The sequence below is a fragment of the Mauremys reevesii genome, linkage group 2 (genome assembly GCF_016161935.1).
Source record: "Mauremys reevesii isolate NIE-2019 linkage group 2, ASM1616193v1, whole genome shotgun sequence".
In the NCBI taxonomy this organism is placed as follows: Eukaryota; Metazoa; Chordata; order Testudines; family Geoemydidae; genus Mauremys; species Mauremys reevesii.
Window position 1 is genome coordinate 14744158 of NC_052624.1, and position 15207 is coordinate 14759364.

Genomic DNA, 15207 nt, shown 5'->3' on the forward strand with positions numbered 1-15207 from the left:
TCTCTACTTGTGTAATCTGTGCCTCACCATCTACACTGCTATTTATACTTGTGCTAGGGGGATGTGTTGTGTGTGTATATACTACGCATGCTGCAGTCACACCTCTAATTACATTATAGACCACAAGCTAATGCTACATCAAAGAATAATGCTTCCTATGCTCTCGCACAAAGTTGCTGTGGATTCACCATCATGATATTGTTCTACACCATAAAAAGAAGTGATGCCTTCTTGCGAACTTCACTTGTGCTCTGGTGACAACATCCAGTGTGTCATCTGCTAAAGTCCCTAAGCATCTCCTTTCCTTCTCCTCCTCCTCTTTCAGATAACGTTAGCAGGAAGTAATTGTCCTGATCAGAATGAAAGGAAGCAGTACATTTGATCTGCGCAAACACAAATTCAAGATCACTGCAGGGTTTGTTTCTAGAAGACCATAGTTTATTAATAAGCAGAGATTAAAACCAACGCTGTTATAGTTCAGGCCTTCACAACAAAGCCAGAAAATATGACCATTAACTGTCACATGGGCCTTTGCCAAGGTACTTATTTAGCGTGGTAGATGAACAGAGAAAAGAAAGGAGGAGAGGGAGGGACAGCGGACAGGTAGGAAGAGTGGGAGGCTTCCAAAGAGCACTCTTCTCAACATGGTGGTTTTAATTCAGACTTCTTTCTAAGGGTGGGATTTTGTTCTTTGCCTTGCTGGTGTAAATCGGGGTTAAAACTATTGTCTTCAGTGGAATTACTCCAGATTTACTTCACTGTAACTGAACAGAACTGGCTCTTTATAACCATATGCCTTGTTAGGGGCCACTTATTCTGTAACTGAATTATAGACTGTCTCGTTCTGGGCAATTGCTGCATAACTTCAGGTCACCTCGGTGCCAACTGGAGCACTGACAAGATACCTAATAAAGCAATGGTAAGTGCCTATTGGGAGCTATATTATTATGTTGTATTATTTATGTAGCATCATTGTGCGCTAAACACATAAGACCAGGTGCCAGGTTCTGCTCTCATTTACACCAGCATGACTGAGGAATAGCTACGCTGATTTCCATAAAGTTGCTCTGGAGTCAATCTGCTTTCACATACTGGATTTGTGGGGCATGGATTGTTTCCAGTCTGTGCTCGTACGCACGTGGAAGACAGGCATTTCATGTCATCCAATGTCATCTGTGGACATAGACTGACACTGGGACAGGGCCTGGTTCAAGGATGATTTGAGCTCTGCCCCTGAAGATGGAAGCTGATATAGGTCCTTGTGAAATTAGCTGAGTAATAGCATTTCCAGAATTCACTCTTTACAAAGTTGGAGTCCTCAGCTCTCACAGGCAGAAGCCCATCTCCTGAATATGTTACCCTGCTACCAGATATTCTTAAGAATAACAAGGGCTGGGTTCAAATAGACAGGGGTCCCTCTTAAAACAAACTCCACCAGCTTAATTCTCCCCCCCCCCACACACACACAATTTCTGGGAACACTAAACTACCTTCCCTGGGTGCCCCTAGTAGGCAATACTTCCTGCTTGGGAGCACTGAGGCTGTGTATAAAAGAAGGAAAACTTTAGGGGGAAAGGAACCACAGCACCAGCTTGGGAAAACACAGCAGCAGGTGAGTAAGTAAAACACTCCCCCACAATAACTTTGTCAGTATTCCATTAACCCAGTTCCCCACCCACCAGTGTGACTGTCCAGTAGGCAAATGTCCCTTTATCATGTCCCTTCCCTGTCTGCTAAACCAAACGCATGGTTTGGTGTCAGTGGCTAGTGTGGGGCCAGAGTCCTGTCTCCAGTCCCTTGGGAAGTGCTGCCTGGGCCTATCCCGAAGCTCCCCCACCGAGCCCAGTGTCACAACCTACCCCTGCCTAGAAACACGCTTTGGCCAAGACTGGCGCTCTGGGTCGCTAGTACCACCTTTAACCCCCTACATGACATTCAAGTGGCAAATTCATAGAGCTGGGCCTACGGTTCTCTTAAAGTGGCTCTGGAGGAAGTCACTTCTTACAGAATAACTATTTCCATTGCTGTTCAATCCAAGACTTCACTGAGAGATGTTCAGATGCTGATTGGATGACACTGGTTGTGCCTCAGCACATAACAGGGCTAGGGAGGGTTGCCGACTTTCTAATTGCACAAAACTGAACTCCCGAGCCCCGCCCCTTCCTGTAGGTCCCGCCCCCTTCTCCACCCCTTCTCCAAGACCCTGCCCCGCACTCACTACATTCCTCCTCCCTTGGTGGCTCACTCGCCCTCATCCTCACTCGCTTTCACTGGGCTGGGGCAGGGGGTTGGGGTGCAGGAGGGGGTGAGGGCTCTAACTTGGGGTGCATGCTCCAGGGTGGGGCTGGGAATGACGGTTTGGGGTACAGGAGGGGGCTCCAGACTAGGGGGTGGGGCAGAGGGATTCAGAGTGTGGGAGAGGGCTCGGGGTTAGGCTGCAGGGGGGGTGAGGACTCTGTCTGGAGGTGCAGGCTCTGGGGTGGAGCTGGGGATGAGGGGTTTGGGGTGCAGGAGGGGGCTATGGGTTTCGGGGGGGCTATGGGCTGGGACAGGAGGTTGGGGCTCAGGGTTGGGGCATGGGCTTCTTACCTTGGGCGGCTCCCGGTCAGCAGCGCAGTGAGGAGGCTAAGGCATGCTTCCTGCCTGTCCTCACTCCGCGCTGTGTCCTGAAAGCAGCCAGCAAGTCCGTCTCCTAGGTGGAGGCACAGCAGATGGCTCTGCGTGCTGCTCTCGCCCACAGACACCACCCCCACAACTCCCATTGGCTGCTGTTCCCGACCAATGGGAGTGACGGTGCTTAGGGCCAGGGCAGCATGCAGAGCCCTGTACAGTTCCCCCCACCCCACCTAGGAGCCACCACAAAACTTGGCTATGGTTGCATCAGCCTGGGGCTGCAAACCCAGTGAAACATTGAAACCTGTAAGTCTCAGCTGGAGTGATCACAAGAGCACCCGGGGACAAGTCTACTACGTTCAAAGTGCGCTGAGAGTTCCAACAAATAGTCACCTCGTCACCTGCCTCCTTCGCCCATTATTGCCCTTCACGGGTGAGGAGGTAAATAAGGCCCTCGCACTCATGAAAGCCGAGAAATCTGATGATGTCATTCCAGAATCTCTTAAAAACCTTGGAGCCGAGAGACAGAAATGGCCAGCAGCACTATTCTCCAACAGCTGTTCCTCAAGGCTCCTCCCAAGGACGTGGTGGAAGGCTATCGGTATTGCCACTGCCTAGTCCCGGGTTTACAATGGTGCCGGGCTACCACTCAGGAGGGGCCCCGGTGCCTGGACCATGGCCCCACTTCCCCCCTGCACCGACACCCCGCTCCGCGTCTTCCCCACAAGGCCCTGGCCACTGCTCGCTCTTCTCTGCCCCTCCCCCCCGTGCTACTGGGGCCTTGGGGGGAAGAAGCAAAGTGGGGTCGGGGCCTCAGAGCACAAGCAGGGCCTCGGGGAAAAGAGGCAAGTCGGGGCGGAGCCTCAGGATGGAGTGGGGGCAGGGCCACAGCCCGGGAGTTGGGGCCCACAAAAGTTTAATTGGGCCCTGCCACTGCCAAGCCTGGGAAGCCAGGTAGTAATTCCTCATCATATCAGCCTCATTCTCTGCATGTCATACAAGCTCCTGGGGAGAATATTACTGGAAAGGATTACGCCACTTGCAGAAGCAATGTTACTGAATGAACAAGCAGGTTTCCAACCAGGCCACAGCTGCACTGACCAGGTATTAGCTTTAACAACACACACACACACAGGCGGAATTCCTTTAAAAAATCAAGACGGGGGCGGCTTTCTTAGATTTATCTGCTGCCTATGAGGAATGGCCTTCTTCTGAAAGCCAGCAAAATTATTCCCATGCAATGAAATGATAAAATTCTTCTGAGAGGTTCTGACCAACCATAGGTTTTGTGTTGTCTTTGGTGACCAGGTCAGCACAGCACGCACAGCCCTAGCACCAATTCTGTTTATTGTCTACACCAGCAACCTTTCCCAAAGATCAGCATGAAATGTATCTATGCTGATGACATTGCTTTGACCACACAAGCACAGGATTTACCTACCAGAGAACAAATCCTAACTAAGGACCTTAAAACCCTGGAAAGGTATTTCTTATATTGGTGTCTAAACCAAAACTCCCTAAGGCTGTTATGTCAGTATTTCAGCTAAACAATCAAAAGGCTAGGGCAGAACTGCACATGGATTTCTGTGGCCAGCAAATAAAGCACAATCCTACCCTGAAATATCTTGTTGTGCCATTAGACCAAAGCCTCATATACCACCAGCACTTGAAAAACGTTCATGACAAAATAAAGATGCATGTAAATCTCATCCAGAAAGTAGCAAGAATGATCTGGGAAGCCAATGTAAAAAACTCTATGGACCTCTTTACTGACCCTTGTCTACTCCACCACAGAACATTGCCACCTATCCGGACACATAGCTCCCACATATCACTCGTCAGTTCTCAACACTCTCATGTGAATTATTACAGGCACAGTAAAATCAATGCCACAACCATCGCTTCCTGTACTGGCAGATATCCACTCACCTGAAACTGGTTATGACATGAGACTTCTTCACGAGTTTCATCGTATTTGAGGGAACAAGACCTTCCAGTACAAAGACTTAAATAATATACTGAAATTCCAACTCAAAACCAAAAAAACCTTTTTGGCTTGCAGCACAAGAATTCGAAGACATGGGCTTTTCCCCTGAAGATCAATGGGGAGCCAAGTTGGAAGGATGCCCGTGTCCTGAAGAAACACCTCAAAGACTCAGCCAAAGAACCCAATGGCTTTTCACTTGCATGGAAAATGTCCACTTTGAACCACATCTGCCCATTGCATGGCAGATGTGCCTACCTTCTCCATAAATGGGGACTGAGATACAGTCCTAGTTGTGATGGTGGAAATGGACTTCAAACTGTGAAACACCTCATCAATATCAATGTCCCAAATGATCATATCTCGGTAGTATCTGCCATTCACTCCATGTTACTGGGAGCAATCAATTGGATCACCAACCTACACTTTGCTTTTTTAAGCCATACAAAAGAAAGAAGAAGATCCCCTAAGCTTCCTCTCAGAACACTTGCCTGTAAATCTTGGCCAATCCTGGCTGCTTTTCCTAACTCTGTTTCAAGGGCAATGCAGATCAGACCCCACTGATTTACACCTTTGACTTCTGGATTTGAAAAATCCACTGAGCTTTTATTTCACCAGAGTAATTATAACATAAACATAATAATAGCTTTCAGTAACCCTTCTACTTCTTATTCCCAGAAGGAAAGCCTGATTTGATCCAAGGTTGGCAATGCTTTCCTTCCTGATAAATCTGGCTCTCCGACCCCTCCCCTAAAGGTAATAATTGGAGATATACCAATCTCCTAGAACTGGAAGGGACCTTGAAAGGTCATCAAGTCCAGCCCCCTACCTTCACTAGCAGGACCAATTTTTGCCCCAGATCCCTAAGTGGCCCCCTCAATGATTGAACTCACAACCCTGGGTTTAGGAGGCCAATGCTCAAACCACTGAGCTATCCCTCCCAACCATCTTCCACCCTCTCTCTTCAGGAGCCAGCTGACCATCGTTCAAATTCAAACCCCCGATGGTACCAAACAGGCAGCCCAGGCACGGGGGAGCTTCTGTCCAGGAGTCCAAGCCTCTGTGTCTCCGCACAAGCGGCTTTACACACCCTCATATAATTTTGCTTAACAACATTTATCCTATAAAAGCTTCTCCTACCATACTGTAACCCTTCTGCCCCTCTGAGTTGGCAGCAACAAGGGCCGGGTTCAGTATCCAAGGGTTCCATTTCAATAACGCAATGCAAAACCGGCTCGAGCCCCCACCCAGTGACCTGGGACAATTACATACCACCCCCCTGGGCGCCTCTAGGAGGCAATACTTCCCCACTCGCAAGCACAGAGTCTGAGCATAGCAAAATCCTTTTAATAAAGGAGGGAAACAATGCGGCATCACGTTGGAGAAACACCACAAACAGGATTATAACACAAACCATAAGCTGAGATCACTGAGTGCTGTATTAACTAGTGGGGGAGCCTGAAGATCTATCGCTAAGCGGCTGACAAAGCAGAGCAGTTTGTAGCATGTTGGAGCAGCCCATGGAACAGTGAGCGGAGTTGAGCGGTTTGCGGGGACGGCTGGAGCGGCTCACGGGTTGGCTGGAGGAGCGGCACAGCTGGTGGAGTGGAGCTGGTCGTGGTGAAGGCTGCAGCAGAACTCCACGGAGAGGCAGAGCAGTTGGCCCTAGCCCACTTGCAATGGATGTATCAGTCACATAAAGAGGGCTACCATGGAAAGTTTTATATACTAGCAGCTCTTTTGAATCCAGACTACCTTGTGCTCTGTAATGCTGCATGTCAGACATCAGCTAGGAGATTATCAACTATTTTTGTAGGGGTAGGATTTAGATTGGCACTGCTTTCCATGTTGGTATTTACAGGAAAAGTGTGAGAATTATTTATGTCGGTAATTAATTTCAGTTTCTAAATAGTGAGTTTCCAAAACGTTGCTAGAAAACCAATGTTACATTTTTGATGTGTTCATCTTCAGAGCTGGGGAAGGCAGGTTTTTTGCCAGTTTGGCTTTTGCACTGAGAAAGCTCTCTCACACCTGAAGAAGATGCTCTGTATTGCTTCAGCATTTCAGGTGGATTAGCCAACAACGCACCAGGGACCAAGTAAAGAGCAAGAAAGTCACAGGAAGCAGCATTGCTGATAAACTGGTGGGGTTCAGCAAGTGTATTGATTTCAGACATACAGATTACTGGAGAAGGAATGACTCAAAGGCTGTAAGTGCACTGTTACATGCTATTAGCTGGTGCTCTTCTATTTCCCAGAATTCAGACTCACTTGTATGCAGTAGTTTCCTCTTACCAATCCACAAGGAATATTACAATGCTCTGGCTTTTTCGGGGGGAGGGGAAGGAAAGAGCAAAAGTGCAAGAAAGTGCCTCCTACATCTATGCATGGAAGGAAGGGAACCTGCATGCACAGATTTCCCCTTCCTACCCCTTCCAGTGCAGAAAGAGGTGGGAGTCAGCTGCTACGACAGCACAGTCGCCCCTTTCTCAGCCCCCCCCCAAAGGGAACTACATAGTGGGGGAGCAGGGATTGGAGGATTCACATTGTTCTCCCACCAGCCTCATGAAGAGCACCTGGAGAATGTAAACTAGCCAGGGGATGTAATACCTCTCCCTGGTGGGGAATCCCCTTTAAGGGTTCCCCTTTACAGGCACTCCCAGCCTGTGGGGCAGTCCAGTGCAGCCACATGCCCAGGAAGCATATGGATGGGTGCTCCAAGGCTAACGTGGAGAGAGGGAACATCTGTGCAGTTGGCTTATGCCTCCTGTGCATCCACTGAGATTGAGAACTGGGCCCTTGGCTGGTTTGGGGTGGGGCAACTCCCCCAATGGGACAATTGGGGGAAAACTCCACAAGGGGATCCCCTCCCAGGGGGGTTTATTACAGAAGGGAGGAATCCAGTCCAATGTGTTCAGGTTTTAAATGCCCAACTGCATGTATGTGAAATTCTATTTGTTCTAACACTAAAGAGGTATCCAGGAAATCAGGAGCTGGCCCACGGGGCACAGATCAATGGTTCTCCCCAAAGATTCCTGTCTCCCAGGCCAAAAAGTGACAGTGATGGTGCTCCTTGGTCCACGAGCATCAGACTGTAAACACATCTTTGGATAAATTCATTTGCGGGTGCCTCTCTGCCTGGCACTACTGAAACACACTGAGCCAAATGCATCCCTGGTGTAACTGCAAAGCAGTCACTGGCGAAATACCAGGGTTGAACTTCACCTGCTGTTTTGTAAACACAATGTGTGTGTAAACAGTGCCCTCTGCCTTTTAGAGGGAGCAGCTTTGTTTTTTATTTCACTTTCCCGGTGCATCATTGTAAATGGGTCTTGCCTGAAATATTTTGGTTTTCAGAAGAAAGTGTTCCGCTTTTGTTTGTTTTGGGGGTGTTTTGCGTGGAGGGTAGGGGGAGAAGAGAATTTCAGACCAGTTCTAGTAACAACCTAGTTTGTTCTCATATTATTTCCCAGCGCATAGTACACGAACACCCTGGCTACAGTTTTGAAAAAGCCTCAGCTGATCTTTAGCTCCCACACCAAATCAGGTAACACAATGGTCAGTTTCGGCTTAGCTTTGAGGGGGGCTCAGTTTTGAAATCCTAAATGCAAATGAAGTGTCAGCCCATGAAACCAAGGTAAAAGTCTATAACTCCCTGCAAACTGGTCCTGCTGAGCTCCAGTCAAAGGGCCCCGGTTATTTTTACTGTACAGCGGTGGCCACGTCTTATCTCCAAAGCTTCATAGCCCATAACCTACAGTAATAATCAAAAGCTGTTGCTCAGCCAGGACAAGATCTGTTAGGGCTCTACACAGGCCTGCGGCAAAGATGCATGTGGATTAGAGATCTATATGAGAGGCCACTGAGCAACAACCGCAGAGGTCCATGGGCAATGGGGAAAGATTCCAGTCAGCACAGCCGCATTATTCATGTGGTGTCCCTGATGGCCATTTCACAAGGCAGCATTGGTGTCAGCTTTTCCGCTCTCACAACAGGCAGTAAAGTGGTCTATAGTACTTCAAAAGGCCTGGTAAAGGAGCGTTACAGCAGTCACCAAACAGGCCACTAACAGTTATCTTTAGGGATGAGATAAAACATCAAAGTGATTGATTCCTGGCTCTCTCTGTCATAGCTGAGCATCAGCACCCAGCAGCAGTATATGAATCCCCTGGCCTGCCTTTCAGCCGAGTGTGAGTGAGAGAGAGTGTGGGGGTGGCTTGTCAAATCCTCAATGCCCTTTTTTAGTCAGATTGATCGCCTCATCCTCTGCAGCAAGCCTTTTGGAGAATCCAGTGGGGCTTTAAAAAAAAACAAAAAAAACCCAACCCTTGAAACTACACTAGAAAACATTCCCAGAGAAATGCATAGGTGCCCTGACAGCTAGACGTACAATGGTAAATGGTGACCACCCGGCAGCTAAAAGTAATGTACATTTAATGAACCAAAACAGTAAAACAGCCCCATAGAGCACCCCTAGGAACATCCCATACCCCTGGCCCCAACCTTCCCCCCAATCCTTAGCAAATACATAGCTTGTAAAAAAAATCGCTGTTGTTTTACTAGATGGCATTTTCCAGGCAGTGGGGGTGGGGGAGAATTGTGGACAAGAAGGGAGGGAGAACAACTCTGCCCTGATTTAGTTTGAACTAGCTCGCAGATTAGTGCTGATTGTCTACTTGAGAAGCTGTTGCCAAGCTATTTCCCCCTCCCCGTCCTCTTTCCCCATCACCTAATACAGATCATGTCATATGCTTCTCAACGGGACAACAGCATGTCACATTGTGAACCTGGAGAAAAGAAGAACAGCTCTTATCTGAGTCCCGCCTACTGTGGAGAAGGTGCTGGCTGACAGGAGATAGGAGCAGGCTCGCCTGAGAGACCCTTCCTGGCTCTGGGTAAGCGTTTGGATGGTGGCTTCCTGAGTCACGCACTGTTGAAGAACACGTGGTAATTTAATAAAAACTGCATTGCTTCATAAGGCCCCTTTAACTATATTCTGGGCCAGAGCCTCAGCTGGTGTAAATTAGCCTCCCTTCATTTGCTTCCGTGGAGCCATGCCGGCTGATGATCTGGCCCTCTGTGCTGAGGCCACACTGAGAAAATCCGTCTGATTGCGTCAGTCACATGAGGGCTTAAGGCCAAAGTTTAAAAAATGGCCTCTCCTTTTGGACGGCTCCGTTTCTGGGTACCTGACCATAGACACCTAGAAGGCAACACAGTTAAAAGCCATTTTGTACAATGGGAGTTCTAGAGTGAATTGCAGCAGGTAACGTTAAAAGGAAGTTGACACTATACAAAACTACTTTCTTGGTTTGATCGGCAGAGGAAACATTACTAACAGAGGCAGTGACAGCTTGCTGTCTGATCCTGGGGCAAGGTAGATGCGCTATGTAACTTTCACAGATCAATTCTCCGTAAGAGACTGTAGCAGAAAATACATCACAGCTACACTGCGCCACCCAAAAGAGGGAGATAAATTATTAAGTGTATAATGGACTGACACAAAAAAGGGAAATATTAAGGTCAATTTTGCAATGGGATTATTTTCAAAGGGAGGTTAAGGCAACAACATTAGAGACGTTGCAAAGTAGCCGAGATGAAACGCTGATGGATTGAGTGTAGAGGTCTGCCTTCCATTAGTGATGGGGAATGGCTTAGCCGGACCCAAGAGGTCACGTCCACCTAGACCAGCGTCTATCACTTCACGATGAACAATGAAAAACTGTGATGCAATTTGATATTTGAATGTGAATAATGGAAAGCTGTCAACTAAGCGAGGAGAAAAAAAATATGTGATAATGTTTAGCATTGTCTGCCTGTTTAGCCTGACGTAATAGTAATGTTGAAGGCCGGATGGCGAGGGGGTTAGTAAGGGGCAGGGAGACTTTCACCTGTTCATCACTTGTGTGACAGCTGTTTGAGAGCCCATTTAAACTGAGTTGGGAGTCTCAATACAATTATTAGTAGGCAAATATCCACATCTTAAAGATATCACAGTAACTGGCCTACAGGCCAGAGACAGGCACCTCCTCCACTCAGGCTCCTCAGCCACAAACCCCCTGCTGGAGTTGGGCACCCAAAACAGGCCAGCTCCTTAGGGAGCCAAAGTGTCTGTCTCCTGCTCCCACTCACCCTACGGTTCCCTGCCCCCAGCTCTCTGCTTGCAGGTACTATGCTGCCCCCACACCCTCAATGAATCGGTGTCCATCCCTTCTGCTGGAGCAGCTGACAGATCTCAGAGCACACCTACCAGATCAGGCCCTGCTGGTAAGCCAGGCGTTCCCAGCAGCTCGTTAGCTGTGGGGTGAGGTCGGGGTTAGGTGGTTTTACAGATGCTGACTGGTAGAAACATTAGGCAGCAGCTGATTGGCAGTTTTGAAAGTGTCAGTGGCACCTACATGGTGATCGTAAGCTCCTGTGGGAGGTGGTGAGGACTAATGGAGAGAGGACTTGACAGGGATTCAAGAGACCGGGGCTTTACCCCAAGGTCGCCCAGCAAAGCAGCAGCAGTCAGTTCCAGCTCGGTGCCTCAGTTTCCCCTTCTGTAGAATGGAGTTAATGATGCCAGCCTTCTTTGTAAAACACCTTGAGATTTACACTATACAATAGCTAGGTATTATTATAAAAAGGCACAAAGGTGCCTAAATACCTTTGAGGATGTGGCCCTTAGCCTCTCTGGCCCAGCTCTACAAAGGGACTTAGGCATTGCAATGCCGGGCGTCATGCCGCTTAAATTTTAGGTGCCTAGATAATCACAGGAACAACACCGCAATCCACACAGCCTGAGTTCATCACCTTGGCTCCTATATAATGAATGGGGAGAGATAAGCACCTTAGAATGTAATCCACAAAAACCAGCAAGCGAGGCGGGGAGCTGCCTAAGCCAGCCATTGGGAGATGCTGACCACAGGGGAGGGCGGTTGCTAACCCCCACCCCTCTCTTGGACATAGGTGCCTAAATCTGCACTGCAGAGAGGTGCCTATCTCAGATCAACAAGCCACAAACAGGGACCCGCTGCCTTGAGCATCTTGTGGGAATTAGGTAGGTGCCTGCCTTGCTCCACACAAAGCAGCCAGAGGAGAAGGGGGAGGAGGAGGATGTAACTTTTAGCCCAGTGGCTACAGCACATGCCTGGGATGTGGGAGAGACAGGTGCAATTCACTCCTCTGCTTGACAGGGAGAAAGGATTTGAACAGGGTCTCTCCTCTCAGGAGTGCTCTAACCACTGGGAGAAAGTATAATTGGACACCACCACCATCTCCTAGGTAATAAAGGTAATAATTGGAGATATACCACTCTCCTAGAACTGGAAGGGACCTTGAAAGGTCATCGAGTCCAGCCCCCTGCCTTCACTAGCAGGACCAATTTTTGCCCCAGATCCCTAAGTGGCCCCCTCAAGGATTGAACTCTCCTCTGGACAGATTTTGACTAGTACCCAATCCAGTAGGTGGTCCCATTCATGAGATAGGCGAGTGAGTGCCTGTATTCCCCTGGCTCATGAATGGCTCTGGGGCTTAGGTAGGAGACGCCTAGAGGGAGGCAGCAGTGTGCACACCAAGAGGCTGAAACATCAGCGCCTAGGGAGCTTTACTCTGAAAATGTAGGCACCGAGTTATTTTAGGCACCTATAGGGTTCAGCAGGAGTTCTGTGATTGGCAGTGGAACCTAAACTGGGACTTAGCTTTGTGGACTCCACCCTCTGTGCCTTAGTTCCCCCATCTGTAAAATGGGCCCGGTAGTACTTCTCTCTCTCCTGGGGAGCGGCAAGAATAAATGCACTAATGATTGCGAGGTAGCGGGATACTCTGGTGATGGGCACCATTAGTACCTTAGGTAGATAGAGTCTTTGGTGAAGGGGCTAGACTGCATTAGAGGCGTGGGCCCAAGAATGATGTTCTTCTCTTGGCAAAACACAGATACTGAACCAACCTTTAAACAGGCCTGTTCTCTACTTCCAAGGAGGCTGGATGATTGTGAGGTGATCTGGGTCTGGGGCAAGAGGAGGCTTGTATAAAATGTGAAGTCTCTCAGGCTGTGTTTGAAGTAGCCCCAACACTTCTGTTGGAGAGGAGTCGGTTCGGATACTTGCACAATTGATACAGCTATGATACATCTTATTGCGCCAATAAACCATAGCCTGCAACCCAATTAATGTAATTTACAAGAAAATTATTGTAGGCGTTTATTTCCCAGGGATTTTTGCCCTTTATTTTCTCTTGCCATAAAGTGGTCAGAAAAGTCTCTTGTTGCTCAGTAACCAGGGGATTAGAGCTACATAGTTCACCCTCCGACTCAGGGAAAACAGGCTTAAATTTCAGAAAATGTAGATTGCCAGCAGTTTTTTTTAAGGTCATCTTGTGCAAAATTACTTACTGAGTTCCTAGAGAGATCATCTTCTCATCTCTCCTGGAAGTGGATTATAATGATCATGTTTGTGGTTCTGTTGTTTTCAGACCTAAAATACAGTAAAAGCTGTTTTATGCGGCATGTTGGGGGAATGGGGGGTGCCAGTAAGTGAAAAATGCCAGTTAACTAAGTGGGAAGGAGTTTGGGTGTGGGGCAGGGGGTTGGGGTGAGCTGTTCCGGCTGCTCCTAGGTGGAGGCGTGGCAGGCTGGGAACTGTGGCCAATGGGCACTACAGGGGTTGCACCTGCAGGCAAAGCAGCACACAGAGCCGCCTGCCGCGCCTCCACCTAGGAGCAGCTGGGACAGGATGCCGCTTACAGGAAGCCACCTGAGGTGAGCACCCCCCCGAATCCAGCACCCTGGACCCCCTCCCATGCCCCAAGCCCAAACTCCCTCTCATAGCCCACGCTCCACAGCCCCTCCTGCGCCCCAACCCCCTACCAGCCCCGCACCAACCGCACCATAAACCAGACTTTCAATGAAGATCAGAAATGCTGGTTTATAGAGCTTTCCGGTTGATGAGGTGCTGGATAAAACAGCTTTGACTGTATTTGGATACATTGAATACACTGGGCCTCATTTTTTAAAAACAGCCTTTTTGTGCTGTCAAGGCTGAATCCCCACTCTGGCACCTCGAGTGCAGGAAGTGGGGGCCCGCAAGGATTTTAAAAATTAATACTGGCCACTCCAGGCTTGTATTAAACTCCCAAGGTTACAGCTTCTCTCTGACTTTGGCTTGGTAAATGCTGCCACCACTCAAATGCAAAAAAAAACCCTTTGAATCCAGGAAGGAACACTTGGGAATTCCTCCCTGTGGGGTACCCTCAAGCTCTTTCTCTCTCACTCACACACACATCAGGAAGAGCTGAGAAAGGAAACAAAGGAAATTAGCTGTGGCTACCAGCTAATCAAATAACATGCACAAACCTCTTAGGACACCTAAAATCCAATCCTGTTCTTTAAAAAGGTAAATTTTATTAAAACAAAAGGGAAAAAAATTATCTGGAATGTACGCTTTTTGCTAGATCTTAAAAGAAACAATTACAAAAATTAAGCACCCAAAATAGCTTTCTTGGGGGTTCAGTTTAAAGGTTACAAGCAAACAAAAGCATCTGGGGTTAGCACAGAGGAGATCCACAAGCCAAAATAAAGAGAATAAACCTGATCATGTCTAGCTAAATATCCCTAATTTACTTACATATCTAGGGAGTTTCCAACAAGTAATTCTAGGTCTGATCTGATGAATTTTCATACCTGGTTCAAGCCTTACACAGTATTCCTGCTTATAGCATTGCTGCTTCGTGTTTCCTTCTCCGGAGAACAACAGACAAAAGGAAAGTTTTTTTTCCCAAATTTTAAAAAGTTCTAGCCTCCCATTGGCTCTTTTGGTCAGATGCCCACTTCCTTTCCTTTTAACTGTGGGTTAACCTTAACAGGTAAAGCAAGTAGAGAACAGCTACTAAGAGGAATTTTATAGCTAATTGGCGGCTGGGTGTCCATAAACAGAAGCTACCCCCACTTCATTTATCACACATGCATACAAATTTTGCCCAGTAAATAATTGCACTTGAAATATGGACACATGTTAACATTTAATCTTCTGACTACCAGGTTACATCAGTAATTCAGCCAGTCAGACTTAATAATTTAGATGCAGATACTATGTACAGGGCCAGAGCAACCCATTAGGTGACCTAGGCGGTTGCCTATGGTGCTAACATTTGGGGGGTGGCGACCGCGGCAGCCGGACCTTCTGCCGCCTCTGTCGGGGGTGGCATTTCAGGGGCGGGACCTTCCGCCGCCTAGGGCAGCAAAAAAGCTGGCGGCGCTCCTGACTATGTAAATTGCATAGAGTTGGCATATTTGACTGCTAGGTGAACATTTAAGGTCAGATTTTCAAGAGACCTCAGCAGCCACAATGGGGGCCAGTTTTTCAAAAGAGCTCCAAAATAAGTGTCCAGATTTTCAGAAGAGCTCAGCATCCTGGTTACTAAGCTCTCTCGAAAATCTGGGCCCTGCTGTAGGCGCTGGCACTTGCCTAGGGAGAGAACACAACACTTTTACTAACCGCTTGGATTTCTGGGATCATCTAGTTCACACTGGGCACGCTCAGGGGTCCAATGCAAACTGCATCACAGTCAGTCTGTAGCGAGGTGGTCACCCGCTCCAGCCCTGGAAGGGTTAAAGCCAGCCCTGGGAGAGGG

At 48.2% G+C, this 15207-nt stretch overlaps 1 long non-coding RNA gene across 1 annotated transcript in view; it reads left to right on the forward strand.

The window, feature by feature from the left end:
• The window catches only part of LOC120399436, a 38659-nt gene that overhangs the window by 17054 nt on the left and 6398 nt on the right, over positions 1-15207 (forward strand). The window contains exons 2-4 of the long non-coding RNA XR_005595157.1: positions 6569-6806; positions 8070-8143; positions 9335-9491. This is a non-coding gene — a long non-coding RNA (uncharacterized LOC120399436). The remainder of the gene's footprint in view (positions 1-6568; positions 6807-8069; positions 8144-9334; positions 9492-15207) is intronic.